This window comes from Elaeis guineensis, chromosome 16 (assembly GCF_000442705.2).
Source record: "Elaeis guineensis isolate ETL-2024a chromosome 16, EG11, whole genome shotgun sequence".
Classification (NCBI taxonomy): domain Eukaryota; kingdom Viridiplantae; phylum Streptophyta; class Magnoliopsida; order Arecales; family Arecaceae; genus Elaeis; species Elaeis guineensis.
This window is the reverse complement of record NC_026008.2, coordinates 3,372,327-3,389,754: the sequence shown is the minus strand read 5'-3', so window position 1 is coordinate 3,389,754 and position 17,428 is coordinate 3,372,327.

Sequence of the window (17,428 nt, the reverse complement as noted above, 5' to 3'; positions counted from 1 at the left end):
TTGTGGGCGGAGTCTGGCTCCCGTAGGAGTCCAGATGAGGTCTGTCTGCAGCTGGAGTCAGGGACGAGGCCCGGCTCCCGTAGGGGTCCAGGCGAAGTCTTCCTGCAACTAAAGTCAGGGGCGAAGTCCGGCTCCCGTAGGAGTCTGGACGAAGCTTACCAGCGGTTGAAGTTGGTGACGAAGCCCGGCTCCCGTAGGAGTCCGAGCGGAGTCTGCTTGCGGTCGGAGTTGTGGCCGGAGTCCGGCTCCCGTAGGAGTCCGGACGTGGTCTGTCTGCAGCCGGGGTCGGGGATGAGGTCCGGCTCTCGTAGGGGTCCGGGTGGAGTCCTCCTGCAATTAAAGTCAGGGGTGAAGTCTGGCTCCCGTAGGAGTCCGGACGAAGCTTACCAGCGGATGAAGTTGGTGACGGAGCCCGACTCCCGTAGGAGTCCGGGTGGAGTCTGCTTGCGGTCGGAGTTGTGGGCAGAGTCCGGCTCCCGTAGGAGTCCGGACGAGGTCCGTCTGCAGCCGGAGTCGGGGATGAGGCCCGGCTCTCGTAGGGGTCCGGGCGGAGTCTTCCTGCAATTAGAGTCAGGGGCGAAGTCCGGCTCCCGTAGGAGTCCGGACGAAGCTTACCAGCGGTTGAAGTTGGTGACGGAGCCCGGTTCCTGTAGGAGTTCGGGCAGAGTCTACTTTGCAGTTGAAGTTGGCGATGGAGCCCGGCTCCCGTAGGAGTCCGGGCGGAGTCTGCTTTGCAGTTGAAGTTGGCGACGGAGCCCGACTCCCGTAGGAGTCCGGGCGGAGTCTGCTTTACAGTTGAAGTTGGTGACGGAGCCCGGCTCCCATAGGAGTCCGGGCGGAGTCTGCTTTGCAGTTGAAGTTGGCGACGGAGCTTGGCTCCCGTAGGAGTCCGGGCGGAGTCTGCTTTGCAGTTGAAGTTGGTGACGGAGTCCGGCTCCCGTAGGAGTCCAGGCGGAGTCTGCTTTGCAGTTGAAGTTGGCGACGGAACCTGGCTCTCGTAGGAGTCCGGACGGAGTCTGCTTTGCAGTTGAAGTTGGCTACGGAGCCCGGCTCCTGTAGGAGTCCGGGCGGAGTCTGCTTTGCAGTTGAAGTTGGTGACGGAGCTCGGCTCCAGTAGGAGTCCGGGCGGAGTCTGCTTTGTAGTTGAAGTTGGCGACGGAGCTCGGCTCCCATAGGAGTCCGGGCGGAGTCTGCTTTGCAGTTGAAGTCGTGGGCGGAGTCCGGCTCCCGTAGGAGTCCGGATGGAGTCTGCTTTGCATCCGGAGTCAGGGATTACTCGTGAGGGTTAATCCCGTTGAGAACTTCGGCTGAGGGTATTTTATACCCAACAACTCTGAAAACTACTGCATATGTTTTAAATAGAGTGCCTTCTAAACCTGTTTCTAGCATTTCATATGAATTTTGGAAGAGTAGAAAGCCTAGTCTTAAGCATCTTAAGATTTGGGGCTGCTCGACTTATGTAAAAAATAATTTTGGACATAAATTAAGTCCTAGATCTGAAAAATATTGATTTGTATGTTATCCACAGGAGAGTATTGGATACTAGTTCTATATGCCTATTAAACAAAAGATAATTGTTAATAGGCATGCTACTTTCTTGGAAAGAAAGTTTATCCAAGAATGGGCTAGTGGGAGAACAATTGAACTTCAAAAAATTGATAACCTACAAATAAACAAGGACAGTCCTTAAGAAAATCCTCAACTAGAAGTACCAAATGAAGAAGACCATCCATAACACACACCTCCTCTTCGAACATCAGAAAGAGTTTGTCATATACCTATAAGATATGGCTTTGTCATTGGAAATGACAATGAAGCCAGTATTGTTGAGAATGATGATCCACTGACATATTCGAAAGCTATTATGAGTGAGGACTATGATAAATGGTGGGAAGCCATAAAATCTGATATAGACTCTATGATAACTAACCAGGTATAGACTTTTGTTGATTTGCCTGAGAGTGTAACCCTGATAGGCTGTAAATAGATATTCAAAAAGAAGATTGGAGTAGATAGCCAAGTTAATACCTACAAGACTAGGTTGGTGGTGAAGGGTTTTAAACAAAGAGAAGGAATTGACTCTGATGAAACCTTCTCACCAGTGGCTATGCTCAAGTCCATTAGGATTTTGCTTGCAATAGCTATATACTATGACTATGAAATCGGACAGATGGATGTCAAGACTACTTTTCTCAATGAAAATCTTGAGGCAAAAATCTACATGACACAGTCAGAGGGATTTGTCTCAAATGAGAAAGCAAATCAAGTGTGCAAGATAAGAAAATTTATTTATGGATTAAAGTAGGCATCGAGAAGTTGGAACATCCGCTTTGATGTTATTGCCAAATAGTTTGGTTTCATCAATAATATAGATGAATCTTGTGTGTACAAAAAGACAAGTAGGAGTGCCATTGTCTTCTTAGTTTTTTATTTCAATGACATATTACTAAATGGTTTATAAAAACTCCTTGATTAAAAAACTCTTTTTTTTCTATTTCTTATTTTTAGTATCAAAGCTATATGTATATAAAAGGAATCTTTCTTTCTCTCTTCCTTATTTTTGGTATCAAAGCAAAGATAAAAGTATCAGAGCAAGAATCAAAAATGGATGTATCAAAGTATTTTGTAAAAATATCAAAATAAAAGTAAAGATGGATGTATCAGAGCAAAATTTAAGAAAATTCACAAAAATTCAAGATAGACTACCTTCTCCCCCTTTTTGACATCATCAAAAATGGACTAGAGAGAGTAAGGTTTTTAATGAGCTATGATTCTACGTTAGGTATCAAAGTAATTTTAACTGAATAGATATTCATTCATTCACATATGAATAGAAGTTGGCCACACAAAGGATGATAATAGATAACTTCATACATTAAGTACAACAAAATAAGAGGTTACAAGAGTCAAGTACATCCATTCATAATACGTATCTATGAACATAAGATTCTCCTACATTCAACAAAATCCAACCATTAAAACAAACAACAGCTAAGTAGTATGAAACCTAAACCAGCTAATACAAAATGATCAGATCAGGGAGCATGGGCATCGAGCTTAAGATCATAACAACTGAAATAGAATCAGCCTCAACCATGACTAGATGGTCTGGTTTGAGTAGAAGATGTCAGAGCATGGAAGGCGATAGGCTGAACAAAAGTGGACTCACTGGATATGAAGGGTCTGGACTGGAGCTGAGTCCTAATGTCATCTAGCTAGAACAGGACTCCTCTCACTGAAACTCTGAGCCCCTAAAGATCAGAAGAAACAAAGTCCCTCGATTCTCTGATATCAATCGGATCAGCTCAAGTGTCGATCGAAGCAGGCTATGGAGTTTCTCAACCTCTCAAGCTAGATTAGTTAACTGAGGTGAAGAGTTGCTCGATGTGCTCGCTCTTGCTGATAGTGAATCCAGTATCAATTTGATCTCCCTCTCAATATCAAAGATCCTGCTACTAAACCTGAGCATAGAGCTCTCTACACTCTCTAATCTGGAGCTCAGGTTAGGCAATAGCTGTACCAAGGAAGGAATGTGTGGCACGACTAAGAGATCTGAAGAAGAGGTAGAAAAAGAACTCGACTGAGGTGGGTGATACTGCTGTGACTGCATCTATTGGAGAATCTGCTACTGATACTGCTGAAACTGCTGAAGCTGCTGAAGGACGTACTCCTGAAACTACTACTGCTGGATGGAGAGAATACCTGCTACTCACTTAGCTAACAGTCCCATCTCATCCTCCCTCAATCTAAGTGATGATGGCATGGCACGGCTCGTAGATGGGGGTGCACTAACAGAAGGTCCTGCCTTAGGCTTCGATACAAAGTGAACATTAGGGCTCGGCATGGGCTCAGGTGGTGATGAGGGACCCTCCCCCTCAGCATGCTCCTCCTCCTCCTCCTCCTCAACTGCAACTCCTCAGCCCTTGGTCCAACGACCATCTACTCTAATAAAACCCATAGGTCGAAGGTAGTGGTCATTGTAGGTATCAGTGTTCAATAATCTGCAAACAACCTCCTCTTTAAAGCTCACACCAGAGTCCCTAAATATCACTCTCAGAGTCATTCCATTGGGCAAGGGAGCCTTGGATCTATTCAAGGCCTCCCTCATGGCATCAGTCATTAGGAATGGCAGATTTAGTGGAGACTCAGAGGCTACAAGATGCATCAAATAGATGTCTCGATCAGTCATTAAATCATATCTTTCCCCTCTGGGGAAGAAGATCCTAGAAATCATGTGGTGGAGCAATCTCATCTCCATACTCAAATTCTTAGCCTCAATTTTCATGAACCCCTCCACATCCTCTCTTCCTAAAATGGTCCTGAGCCTGATCTCTTTCCTTGGAAGCTCATCGAGGCAACTTCCTTCATAGGGCATTTGAAGAAGTCTACCCAACCTAGAAGCATTTTGGATAATTTGAACACCCTTTACTATTGATCTTAGAACCCCATCAGTGAATATTAGATTTGAATAAAACTCCTTAATCAGGTCAATGTATACAGGCTTAGACAGACTACAGAAAAATCTCCACCCTTGTTTGATTAATTTTTCACCAATTGTAAATCCATCATTTCTTAAGAATCGAAAATCAACATTTCTTCCCAAAGTAATCTTTCTTGCAGAAAGAGGGATCTTACTTGGGGTTATGGGAGGAGAGGCTTGAACAGAAACTTGAGCAGTCCTCTTCCTTCTTTCTTCAGCTTTTAATGGCCTCACAGACTTCCTTCTTTGGGGCAGCTGCATCTTGGGGGCTATTGTCTCAATGAGAGCAAGAGAACCGATGAACATTATAGTGGAGGGTGAAAGATAGAGGGAAATGAAGAGGAGTAAGGGATTTTGAAGAGTTTGTTTAGGATTTTTGAGATGAGGGCTTAAGGGTTTGGTAGAGAGCAAGAAAGAGAGGGCTTTGATCAAGGATAGGCCGAGAGGAAGTGTTTACCCTAGATTTGAAGGCAGAAACAAGAGATTTTTGGGTAGATTAAGGTTTGGATTTAAGAGGATGTGGCCGGCGGGGAGCTTGGAGTAGGGTTTCAGTTTGGGACGAGGAGAGGAGGAAGAAGAATAGTAAATGAGTCGGTCAATTTGGGTTTTAAGCAAGGAATTCAAGTGAATCATCCAAGATAAGACCCATTTGCCCGACCAATTAGGATGTCCCATGGGTCATCCCATCCAGAGAAGATTCGGGCAATGAGAAAATAATTCAAAAATGAGAGAAAAATCAAAAGAAAAAAAATTGAAAATACTTGTATCGACTTGAGATGATCATGTAGAGTTCAAATAAATTTTGGTATGATTTTTGATGGAGAATTTCAATGAAAAAAAAATCCGAGATCATATCCGAATAAAACTGATGATTTTAATTGATTTGAAATAATCCTAAAAAAAAGATAGATATCTTCCAAAATTAAGATGATGAAGTCAAGGAACTTAGGATGGATTTTGAGAGAGAAATTATGATGAAGGATCAAGCAAAAGAATCTAAGATGCCTAATTTTCTTCTAATTTCATAAAATCAATTTTCATTTAATGCTTTAGTAAAAATATCAGTTAATTGCTTTTCAATATTTATGTATTCAAGTACTACATCATTATTTTGAACATATTCTCCTATAAAGTGATGTCTAATTTTAATATGTTTTGACCTAGAGTATTGGATTGGATTTTTGATCAAATTAATGGCACTAGTATTATCACATCTTATGGGAATATTTTTAAATTAAATTTTGAAATTTATGAGTTGTTACTTAATCCACAAGATTTGAGTACAGCTACTTCTGGTCGCAATGTACTCGGCCTTGACTGTAGATAATACCACTGAATTTTACTTCTTACTAAACCAAGAGATTAAGTTGACTCCTAAAAATTGACAAGTTTTACTAGTACTTTTTCTATCTAACCTACATCCAGCAAAATCTACATCTGAGTAACCTATTAAATCAATAGAAGATTGCTAAGAAAATCAAAGTCCTAGGTTTTGTGTTCTTTTTAAGTATTTGAAAATTCTTTTAACAATATTTAAGTGATATTCCTTAGGATTTGACTGAAATCTAGCACACATACAAACACTGAACATTATATCAGGTCTACTGGCAATAAGATATAACAAGGAACCTATCATACCTCTATAAAGCTTTGAATCAACAATCTTGCCATGTTCATCCTAATCTAATTTACAGGAATGGGTCATAGGAGTACTTACACTTTTGGAGCTCTCCATCCCAAATTTCCTTAATAGTTCTCTTGTGTACTTACTTTAGGTGATGGAGATCCCTTTCTTCATTTGCTTGATCTGAAGTTCGAGAAAGAAAGTGAGTTCTCCCATCATGCTCATCTCGAGCTCCCCCTGCATGAACTTGGTAAATTCTCGACCCAAGACTTCATTAGTAGACCCAAATATAATATCACCAATATATATTTGTATAATTAGAATTTCTTCATCTTTTTTTTTTATAAAAAGAGTTGTATCTACTTTTTCTCTTGAAAAATTATTTTCTAGTAAGAACTTACTAAATCTTTCATCCCAAGCCCTAGGAGCTTGTTTTAAACCATACAATGCTTTGTTTAACTTAAATACATGATCTGGATATTTATGATTTTCAAAGCCTGGAGATTGCTCTACATATACTTCTTCAGCAATATAACTATTTAAAAAAGCACTTTTAACATCCATTTGAAATAATTTAAAATTCATGAAACATGCATAAGCAAGCAGCATTCTTATGGCTTCTAGTCTAGTAATAGGTACAAATATTTCATCAAAATCAATTCTTTCCTACTGATTATATCCTTTAGCAACTAATCTTACTTTATTTCTGATTACATTACCATCTTCATCTCATTTATTCCTTTATACCCATTTTGTTTTGATTATTAGATGATTTTTAGGTCTACCAACAAGAGTCCATACATTATTTCCTTCAAACTGATTTAACTCTTCTTGCATAGCAATTATCCTGCTATGGTCTTGTTCAGCTTCTTTTATTGTTTTAGGTTCTAGGTGTGAAACAAAAGCTACATAATTATATACATCTTTAAAAGAGGATCGAGTTCTTACCCCTTGCGCTGGATCATCTATGATTAGTTTTTTTGGGTGATTATAGACATACCTCTACTTCTTTAGAAGATTACTTGTATCTTGAGATTGTTCTTGAATGATTTTATCATTGATGCTCTCATCCTCATATTTTTCTTCCAACTATTTTTTATTTTGCTCATTTGAGTCAATGATGGTGAGCTTTTTTATTTCTCCTTCTATGATACCTACATCATCAGCATCCTCTCTCTTTCTTGATGGAAGATCATTAGTTTCATCAAAAACTACATAAACTGACTCTTCCACTACTAGTGTTCTTTTATTAAAAATTTTATAAGCTTTGCTAGAAGTGGAATAGCCAAGAAAGATAGCTTCATCAGATTTAGCATCAAATTTATCTAAGCTATCTCTGCCATTATTTAAAACAAAGCAACGACAACCAAAAATATGAAAATATCCTATGTTAGGTTTTCTACCTTTTCATAATTCATAAGGTGTTTTCTTTAAAATTGATCTTATTAATGCATAGTTTAAGATGTAACATGCTGTGTTGATTGCTTTTGCCCAAAAATATTTTGAGAGCTTGCTCTCACATAGCATGGTGCGGGCTATTTCTTCAAGGATCCTATTTTTTCACTCTACTACTTCATTTTGTTGTGGTGTTCTAGGTACGGAAAAATTATGATCTATGCCTTTTTCATCACACAATTTTTCAAAATTTTTATTTTCAAATTCAGTGCCATAGTCACTACGAATTGAAATAATTGGTAAACCTTTTTCATTTAAAATTTTTCAGCAAAACATAGAAAATGCTGAAAATACTTCATCTTTAGATGCTAAAAATAAAATCCAAGTGAAACACAAAAAGTCATCAATAATTATAAAATCATATCATTTACCTCCTAGACTAGTTATCCTTGTAGGACCAAACAAATCCATATGCAAAAGATCTAAAGGTTTAGAAGTTGAAACAATATTCTTAGCTTTAAAAGAAACTCTTGTTTGTTTACCTAATTGGCATGCATCACAAATTTTGTCTTTATCAAAACTTATTTTTGGCAAGCCAAAAATCAAATTCTTTTTTATAATTTTTGATAGTATATGCATATTAATATGTGCAAGCCTACAGTGCCAAAGCCAACTAGTCTCATTGATTTTAGCATTTATGGCCATAAGACATTGCATATTTTGCATGGAAAGATATCCAAATCAACTATGTAAACATTGCCATGCCTATACCCAATAAATTTTGTGCTATCATCAAAAAGACTAGTTACAATACACATAAATGATTCAAAAACTACTTTATAACTTTTATCACATAATTGACTAATGCTTAAAAGGTTATGCTTAAGACCATCTACAAGTAACACATTTTCAATACAAGTGGAGGGAGAGATCTAATGTTATCTATGCCGATGATCTTTCCTTTGCCATTATCTCCAAAGGTGACCATTCCTCCATTTTTACCTTCCAGCATGATGAATTGAGATTCATCACCGATCATGTGTCTTGAGCACCTACTATTAAGATACCACTTCCATTTTGTAGCTTGGGATGCAAGACACACTTGCACACATAAAGTCAAGTTTTAACTTTAGGTATCCAAGCTAACTTGGGTCCTTCGAGGTTAGTCACAATGGCTCCTTTTGGAACCCATATTTTCTTAATATTTGTACCAATAAATTTGTTTGATAAGCATGCATAAGATTTATGTCCTACTTTGCCACATTTAAAACAAATAATATTGGATAATTTATTTATGGATGCATTAACAAAATTATTTTTCAAAAATTTTTATTTTCTAAGAGTATTATAGTCAAGTCCAACTTTATCATACACTACTCTTTGACTGTCAATAATCATTTATAGTTTATTTGAGTTTAGGATAAATCTATCAAATATTGATTTTGTTGGGTATAAGATAACCCCAGCCAAAGTTTGTAAGAGGCCAACCCTCCCAGGACTCTTCCGGCTTCCGATCTTGTGCGGCGTCTTTCTGAACTCCCCCGACCGTTCGAGCTTCCACAGTACCATCCGGACTCCTCCAGCAATCGACTTTCCATGGTGTTCTCCAGAGCCCTCCAACGGACGAACTCCTACCATATCCTCCGAACTTCTCCAATAATGAGCTCCTTCAGTCGTCTATCGGACTGCTCCAAATGCTCTCTGAGCTTCACTATCAGTCAATTTTCTACAGTGATCGACTACTCTCCGAATCTCTTCCAGACTTCCTCCTGTCACGATCAACTTTACTATGAGCTTCTTCCAGACTTCATCAATATCCGGGCTTCTCCAGTAGCAGGACTTCTACAGTAACCAGACTCTATCCAAGTTTCTACAGTGGTCGACCACCTTCCGAATTTCATCCGAGCTTCTACAGTAAGCGAATTCCGATCGAGCTTCTATTGCAAGCGAACTTCATCCGAGTTTCTACAATAAGCGATCTCCATCCGGGCTTCCATGGCAATCGGTCTCCATCCGAGCTTCTACAGTAAGCGGCCTCCTTCCGGACTCCTACAAGAACCGAACTCCATCCGAACTTCTACAACATAATTGGATTCCAGATGAATTTCTACAATGGACAGGCTCCAGGAGTCTGATTTCTACAGTGACCGACTGTCTCCGGTGTCTTCCTTACCTCTCCAGCCATCAACCTTCAACAGCGCCAACCGAACTTCAACAATGCCAACCAGACCCCTCCAATGGACAAATTCCCTCCAGACCCCTCCAGCGGTCGACCTTCCACAGTGTCCTCCAGACTCCTCCAGTGGACGAACTTCCACAATGCCTTTCGGATTCTTCTATCGATCAACCTTCTATAGTGCCTTCCAAATTTCGCTATCGATCGACCTTCTGTCTGGTTCCTCATGCAACCGGACCTCTCCAGCCGACAGTCTTCAAACAAGCTTCTACATCAGATAAATTCCAGACGGACTTCTCTAGCAATCGAACTCCAGTCAGATTTCTCCAACAGAAAGTTTTCATCCAGGCTTCTACAGCAGATGACTTCCATCTGCAGCATCAACACCTAAGGCACCCAACAATAGTTAACCCGTTAGCAACCTCAAAAACATTCGAGCTTCTCTTAAATTACTGAGACAAAGAGCTATTCTGCTCCACTAGATGTCCCAACCGAGCTTCAGCCATCCAACCCGAACTCCCCGACAAGTCGCAACAACGGACACCACTCCACTCTCTGTAACAGACTCCACGTGGCCCCACCACTCTTCGACAAGTCGCGATAATGGATACCACTCCACTCTCTGTAACAGACTCCACATGGCCCCACCACACTCCGGCAAGTCACGACAACGGACACCACTACTCTCCGTAACAAACTGCACGTGGCCCTGAATGGCCCACTACCAGGCAGTTACGGACGTCGCTATCAATCGGTTACGCTCTTCCATCTATAAAAGAGATCCCCCAGATACGTTCTCCTCTAAGCTCTAAGCACTATCTCTAAGCTCTGCTAAAATTCCATTTGAGTGCTCCATTTTTATTGAAGTAGAGTACTGACTTGGACATCGGAGGGTCTTGCCGGAGCACCCCCAACTCTGGTTTAGACTTTCTTTGCAGGTCCCGACGGCGGCCGTGATCCTCTCGACTCCAGCTTCTCCGACCTCGGAGGAATTCTGCACCAACAGAATTGGCGCTAGAGGAAGAGTCGTGTCTTCACAGGATCCTTGTTCTTAAAGGAGTACTCAACTGGACTGTCTCCGATCATCTTCTTCGACATCTTCTTCCTCTTCTCCGACCAGATCCCAACCTAATGCCTCCCCGAAAGGCATCCATCAAGTGATCTACGGCCTCCATGGCCAGATCTCAGCAAGATCCGCCAGCTCCAGCCTCATCTTCAGTTTTCCAGGCTCCTCCTTCTCTAGCAACGGCAGTCGGCATGGAGCAGTTCAACCTGCTGGTTCAGCAGGTTAGGGGCCTCACTGAAGCGGTGCAGGCCATGCAACAGCAGCAGTAGCAATCGCAAGCATCCGTGCGGCTGGAAAGAGCATCATCGGAGTTTCAAAATCCGATGATCGGGTGGCTCACATGGGCCAGTCACCCTGTATCCCCCGAAAAGGGGAAGCAGAGGGCGGAGAGCCCTCTGTCTGATCATGATTCCACCCTCGGAGGGTCCCTACCTCCATTCTGCCAGAAGACCCTCGAGATTCATGATCGAGAGGATCTCCTGGATCAAAAGTTCCAAGAGATGAATCGGCAAATTGAAGAGCTCCACCATGCTCCCCCTGCTTATGGTGAGGATATCCGTACTGACCCTCCTTTTTCTCAAATGATTATGCAGGAACTGATCCCGTTGAACTTCAAGCTCCCCCAATTTGAGAGCTACGATGGGACCTCAGATTCGGTTGACCATCTAGAGGCCTTTTGGATAATGATGCTGCTCTATGGTGCACCAGACGCCATCCTGTATCGAGCTTTCCCATCTACCTTGAAGGGAGCAGCAAGAAATTGGTACCCGGCACTAAAGTTGGGTACTATCTTCTCCTTTGATCAAATGAGCCACCAGTTTGTGGCTCATTTCATCAGCAGCCGACGTTCCTGAAGAAGTTCGGAGTCCCTCATCAACATCAAGCAAAAGGAGGGAGAGTCCATCCGAACTTATGTCAATCATTTTAACGTCGTCGCATTGGAGGTCCAAAACTTGGACCAATCAGTTGCAATGGCCGTTCTGAAGAGCGGACTTCAAAAGAATGACCTTCTATTTTTCTTAGAAAAGAAGTATCCCAGAGACTTCGCTGATTTGCTAGCTCGGGCCGAAGGATATGCCTGAGTAAAGGAAGCCTTCAAGCTGAAGGACGAGGAGGCCGCGAAGGAGCGGCAGGCGGGTGACTCCGGCAAGCCCATAGTTGAAAAAGGGTCGAGTGAAGCTTGGCCACATTCTCGAACTCCCCCCGGATACAAGCGTGTCCAAACTCCCCCCTAATCTCGTAAGCAGAAAAGTTTGGATCGTAGAGTTCGGTGGAGCTCTTCCAAAGAAGATTTCACAGCTACGCCCCTCTCAATGCTCCAAAAACTCAAGTGCTGATGGAGATCAGGGAGTAGCTGCCAAGGCCGGAAAGGATGCACACACACCCTAGGAAGCACAATCCTAACAAGTTCTGTCTCTATCATCATGACCACGACCACGACACGGAGGAGTGTATTCAGCTTCGAGATGAGATCGAGGAGCTCATCAGACAAGGTCGGCTCAACAGATTCATCCGACATCGGCCTGAAGGTAGGGAAATTTGGTCGAGGGCCCTACCACAACCAGAGCCGCCAAGGAGGGAAGAACAGCCTGAAGATCGGCCTCCAATCGGGATCATCAACACCATCTTTGGAGGACCCCGATGGGGAGCAGCCAGTGGATCGGTCGGACCGCCCAAGCGGCAGAGGACTGAAGAATCTATAATCTTTACTGAACAAGATGCCCAGGAGATTCAATTCCCCCATAATATTGTGGTTGTAGTTTCTTTAAATATTGCTGACTATGATGTATGCCGCATTCTTGTTGATAGTGAAAGCTCGATCGATATTTTATTTTATGATGCATTCTCAAAAATATCCATTCCAGATGATCGATTAGGACCGATAAGCTCCCCATTGGTAGGGTTCACTGGCGATGCTGTGCCAGTGGAAGGAGTAATAACTTTGATCGTAGTTGCAGGTCGGTGCCCGAAACAATCTAGAGCGCAAGTGGATTTTCTGGTAGTAAGAGTGCCATCTGCCTACAATGCAATACTCGGCTGACCTGGCCTCAATGCCCTCCGAGCTGTGGTATCGACCTACCATTTGAAATTGAAATTTCCTACAAGCCAAAGGGTCGGAGAGGTCAGAGGAGATCAAGTCCTGGCAAGACACTACTATAACATAACCTTACAAATAAATGGTCAGTCTGACCCCTGTCCGATTGATGGATTAGACACCTGCGATGACCTTACTGAAGAACGGGGTGAGCCAATTGAAGATCTTGTCTCAATTCCTTTGAACGATGGGAATGAAGAGCATGTGGTGAAGATCAGCTCCAACCTGGGAGAAGAGGTACGGACACGGCTCATCAATTTTCTACAAAAGAATGCGGATGTTTTCGCTTGGGTTCCGATGGACATGCCAGAGATTGATGCAGAAGTCATGGAACACCATCTGACTGTTGATCCCAAACATTGGTCGATGAAGAAAAAAATCTGAGGTCATGCATTGAAAAGGCAGAAGGCAATAGCTGAGGAAGTTGATAAACTCCTGAAAGCCAGGTTCATCAGAGAAGTCAACTATCCGAACTGGGTCTACAATGTGGTTCTCATCAAAAAGACGAACGGCAGATAGAGGATGTGTATAGACTTTAAAAAGCTGAACAAAGCCTACCCGAAGGACAGTTACCCTCTGCCCAGAATTGACCAACTAGTGGATGCAACCTCGGGCCACGAGCTTCTCACTTTCATGGATGTATTCTTCGGCTACAATCAAATCAGGATGGCATCGGAGGATGAAGAAAAGACTACTTTTATCACTAACCATGGTCTTTACTGTTACAGGGTCATGCCTTTTGGCCTTAAAAATGCAAGGGCGACCTATCAATGATTGGTGAACAAGATCTTCAAAGAGTAGTTGGCCGCAACATGGAGGTCTATGTAGACGACATGCTCGTAAAAAGTAAATCCTCAATGAACAACATCGCCGACCTTGAGGAGACCTTCAGCGCCCTCCAAAAATACAAGATGAAGCTGAATCCAGCCAAGTGCGCTTTTGGAGTAACCTCAGAGAAATTCTTGGGCTTTATGGTATCGAAATGCGAGATCGAAGCAAATTCGGAAAAGATTCATGCCATCCAAAAAATGATCACCCCAAAGTCAATAAAAGAAGTTCAGTGCCTTACTAGGAGAGTAGCAGCTCTGAATCGCTTCATCTCAAGGTCGGCCGAACGGTGCCTACCTTTCTTTCAAACTCTCAAGCAGCTGAAGAACTTCATTGGATCACTGAATGTCAGCAAGCGTTCGAAGAATTGAAGGACTACCTTGGCTCACCTTCGCTATTGGCAAAGCCCGAACCTGGAAAGGAGTTGTTCCTGTATCTGGCGGTCTCTCCTGTGGCTCTCGCAATAGTTCTGGTTAAAGAAGCAAAAATTCAACGGTCGATCTACTACATAAGTCGAGTATTGAGAGACACCGAAACCAAGTACACTAAGTTAGAGAAACTAACTTATGCCCTGTTGATTGCAGCCCGAAGGCTCCATCCTTACTTTCAAGGGCACACCATAACACTGCTCACCGACCAGTCGATTAAGGCAGTTCTGCATCGAGCAGATACTTTCAGAAGGATAGCGAAATGGGCAATCGAGCTCATGAAATTCGACATCAACTATCGACCTCAGCCGATGATAAAAGCCCAGCTATTAGCAAACTTCATAGTGGAATGCATTATCCCGAAAGAAGCCGAACTTGAACGAGGTGAAGCTGACAACCTAGAGCTCCAGCCGAACTCCCTTGAGGAAAGAACAGATCTCCCTGATGGTTTTTGGGCCCTCTATATGGACGGTTCCTCCAACATGTCAGGCGCGGGCGCGGGCCTGATCTTGGTCAATCTGGAAGGAATTATCGTGGAGTACGCATTGTGCTTCGCATTCTTTGTGACAAATAATGGAGCAGAATATGAAGCTCTGATTGCAGGACTGAAGATCGCCAAAGAATTAGAAGTAGATCGGCTACAAGTCTACAGTGACTCTCAATTGGTGGTGAGACAAGTCAGCAAAAACTATGAAGCTCGGGAGGACAGTATGGTCAAATATCTTGAAAAGGTAAAAGAGATCATCCCTGTCTTTGGCAGCTTGGACATCAAGCATATTCCAAGAGCAAAAAATACTAGGGCCGATCTTCTCTCCAAGTTGGCTACACTGGCTCTGGCTAAACTACCCAAGGAAGTCCTCTTCGAAGTTATGAAATATCCAAGTACGGAAGAACCGCAGCTTGTAATGGAGATTAGCCATGAACCCAGCTGGATTGACCCACTGGTTGCATACCTCAAAGACGGGATTCTTCCTCATGATGCAAAAGAAGCTCGAAAGCTTAGAAACCAGGCCTCCTGATATATCTTTTATGAGGGCAAGCTGTACAAGAGGTCGTACTCCTTGCTCCTCCTGAAATATCTCTGGCCTTCTGAAGCCAACTTTGCCTTGTGGGAGGTACATGAAGGAGTCTGCGGGAGTCACCTGGGGGCCAGATCTTTATCCCATAAATTGCTCGGACAAGGTTATTACTGGCCTACAATGTACCACGACTCTATTGAATATGTCAGAAAGTGTGATCGATGTCATAGATATGCGAATATCCAAAGACAGCCCACCTCCGAACTTACACCCTTAAGTACCCCATGGCCATTTGCACAATGGGGGATGGATATCCTTGGATCTTTTTCCATGACATCCGGGTAGTAGAAGTTCCTCCTGGTGGCAATGACTACTTCACCAAGTGGGTTGAAGCCAAACCTTTGGCAAAAATCACAGAAGCTAAAGTAAAGGACTTCGTTTGGAAGTCAATCGTTTGTAGGTTTGGTTTACCTAGAACTCTCATTACTGATAATGGGCGATAATTTGCTGGAGCAAGATTTGCTGAATTTTGTGAGAACTTGAACATCTCCCATAACTTCACATCAGTAGTCCATCCACAGGAAAATGACAAAGCCGAGGTGACTAATAGGACTCTGTTGCAAGGAATCAAGGCGAGACTTGAAAAAGCAAAGGAAACTTGGACATACGAGCTTTAGCATGTGCTATGGGCAGACCAAACTATCCAAAGACTACCCACGGGGGAGACCCCCTTTGCCTTAGCCTTTGGAACAGAAGTCGTTATCCCAATTGAACTCAAGCTTCCATCGACGCGAGTCGTAGCATTCGACGAGCAGCGCAACTCATAGGATCTCAAGGCCAACCTTGACTTGTTAGAAGAAAAGCGAGAGACAGCTCAAGTTTGGATGGCAGCCTACAAGCAGAAAGTAGCCCGCTACTACAACTCCCGGGTCAAGAGCAAAGCCTTCAGAGTGGGAAACCTAGTACTTCAGCGAGCCACTGTTTCACAACCTCAGAACCAAGAAAAACTTGCCCCAAACTGGGAAGGCCCGTATGAAGTCAGGGAGGTAGTCCGGCTCAGAACATACTATCTAAAAGAGCTCGGAGTAGCGGACCTTCTGCGACCATGAAATTCGAAAAATTTATGAATGTATTACCAATAACTTTGCCTTAAATAAAAGTTTTATATTCACATATCTTTTCTTTTGATATGAGCTTATAATGACAGGGAGTAGCTCCTTTAGACAATCGAAACTAAGCGTGTCAAGAATAAGAGGAGAACCTCATCTCGACAAAAATGAAGGCCAGATTATTTAGAGATCGGATGGGGGGAGAGGCCCTCGCAACGGCCCTTATGCGCCCCCACAACCATGTTAGAAACAAGAGGAGAACCTCATCCTAACATGAGCAAAGTCGAAGACCCAGTTATTAAGAGACCGGATGGGAAGAGAGGCCCTCGCAACGGCCCTTATGTGCCCCACAACCATGTTAGGAACAGGAGGAGAACCTCATCCTAACGTGAGCAAAGTCAAAGACCCGATTATTAAGAGACCGGATGGGGTGAGAGGCCCTCGCAACGGCCCTTATACGCCCCCATAGCCATATTAGGAACAAGAGGAGAACCTCATCCTAACATGAGTAAAGTCGAAGACTCGGTTATTAAGAGATCGGATGGGGGGAGAGGTCCTCGCAATGGCCCTTATGTGCCCCCACAGTCATGTTAGGAACAGGAGGAGAATCTCGTCCTAACATAAGCAAAGTCAAAGATCCAGTTATTAAGAGATCGGATGGGGGGAGAGGCCCTCGCAACGGCCCTTATTCACCCCCACAGTGATGCTAGAAACAGGAGGAGAACTTCGTCCTAACATGAGCAAAGTCAAAGACCCAGTTTTTAAGAGATCGGATGGGGGGAGAGGCCCTCGCAACGGCCCTTATGTGCCCCCACAGCCCTATAAGAAATAGGAGGAGAATCTCATCCTAATATGAGCTGAAATTGACTGTGTTGGGAATAGGAGGAGAACCTCGTCCTGACACAAATGAAGATCTGATCGTTTAAGACTGAATGAAAGGAAAAGCCTCCTCAATGGCTCCTCTACACCCCTACAACCCCATTAGGAGCAGAGGAAAAACCATCGCCCAAACATTAAAAAAAAAAGAAAAAGAGGAGAGAAAAAGAGAAAATGATAAGCTACACCAAAGATAAGGAAAAAATGAACTACATCTAAGACACAAGGGACCTCGTCTCAATGAGTAAGAAAACTCTTGTCAAAAATCCTTAGTCTCTAAGGGGAAACCCAGCACTAGCAGGAGAAAATAGACTTTCTCAAAGTAACGAGAA